The 1,655-nt window shown below is 35.5% G+C and overlaps 1 long non-coding RNA gene across 1 annotated transcript; it reads right to left on the reverse strand.

The window, feature by feature from the left end:
• Positions 1 to 779, reverse strand: LOC113340844. The gene is made up of 3 exons (XR_003355663.1): positions 654 to 779; positions 283 to 411; positions 1 to 53 (listed from the first exon to the last, which is right to left on the reverse strand). It is a non-coding gene; the product is annotated as an uncharacterized LOC113340844 (long non-coding RNA).
• Between the last annotated feature and the right edge of the window lie 876 nt (positions 780 to 1,655).

Genomic DNA, 1,655 nt, shown 5'->3' on the forward strand with positions numbered 1-1,655 from the left:
TCTTGGAAACCTCGTCCGAAGGGCAGTAGCATTGGTTGACACCAGTGTTGAACCTGAAACAAAAAAAGAATGATTGTATAAGCTCACAGATCATCCTCAAGCAAACTATGGTTCGTTCGTATTATGAATAAACTGATTCCATTTTTGTACATCAAAGGCATGGTCTAAAATATTCTTCTGATAAAATGATTCACTCATTTGAAAGGCAAGTTTGAATGATTGATCTGATAACGTGAAAGCAACATATGTACTAATTCACACTAATAAGAATAAGGAACTCACCATGTGCGATGGAAGGTGTTGAGATCTGTAATAACAGTAACAAAGACAACCTTCTTCTGAAGGCCCTGCCAATTAAGCTTCATGTAAGCTGCAATGGCTGCCATTCGTTCCTCATCTCCACCAGTCTTCCTACAACAAAACAGTAAAGGTCAAACACATCTTCTTCACCCATACTGAAATAAGCACAACATCATTGCACAAATAAACACTAGCTCCCTTGGCAGTATCATTGTCCTAGAAGTGGTTATGTAACTAAGACTGAGTGGCATTGTTGTCGTAACTCTTGAGCATGTAAGATTGGCAGGAAGAATCAACTACAAGTTGAAATTAGTAATAAAGAACTAAGATAAGAGAGAGACAGAGTGAGTTACCTAAATTCCTTTTTCTTAATTGTCGTTGCCTCGCAGTCATGTTTTCATGAGCCACAGCCTTTGAGAATTGGGAACTATATGTAGCCATGTGAAATCCTCACAATCATGTTTTCTGGAATCTCTTTGTTTAAGAAAACTGTGAATCTTACCGAGCATCTGTTGTAGCTCAACAATTCAAGAAAAGTAAGCAAACCAACATAAAAGAGAGAAGAAATAAAAGTGAAGACTGGAGTCTGAGTTACCATGATTTCTATTCTATCCGCACAAGTAAGCCATTTGTGCATTGAAGAATTCCTCCAGTTTAGATCGAAGATCCTAAAAGTGAGATGCAGACAAGATAATCAGTCAGTATCATATCAAAGTAGTCTCAAAATTTAAAAGGAAGCAAGAGATATACCCTAAGTATGCCTAAATCAACTTGTAAGTCCTCCTGGATTCATGAATTTTAGAAATATGTCTACACAGAATTCAACTGTTTGTGTTCCAGCAGTTTCAACTGTTTCCACATCCTCTTCAGCCAAAAATTCGGTACACCAATCCAATACACATCCAAAACAATCATAAGTTCAAAAATAAGAAATGATATACAATCCCTAAGTCCAGTGAATACAACTAGAAGTAAATATTGCAATAACTTAATCAAATTCAATCCAATGAAGCTCCAAATTCAATTATTAATCCTAGAAAGAGGTTACATACAACAAAATAAAACAAATTAGCTGACTTAATCCTAGAAAGTGGTTACAAATTCTATAACAAATTAGCTGACACAACAAGAAATTCACTGCAAGACTTTGATAACTTGCAATTCTAATACTTAAACGAGAAACAAAACCCTAATTACAATTTCATATGGCCCCAAAACACAAAACAGGAAATTAAAGTTCCAATTTCAAGAAACCGCAAAAAATAATCACAAAGATCCACTTACAGAGATCCATAATGTGATTCCTGCAACTCGCAAAATCATCCACCACAATATCTGCACAAAAAAACCCAAAC

The sequence above is a fragment of the Papaver somniferum genome, unplaced genomic scaffold (assembly GCF_003573695.1).
Source record: "Papaver somniferum cultivar HN1 unplaced genomic scaffold, ASM357369v1 unplaced-scaffold_24, whole genome shotgun sequence".
Taxonomy (NCBI): Eukaryota; Viridiplantae; Streptophyta; class Magnoliopsida; order Ranunculales; family Papaveraceae; genus Papaver; species Papaver somniferum.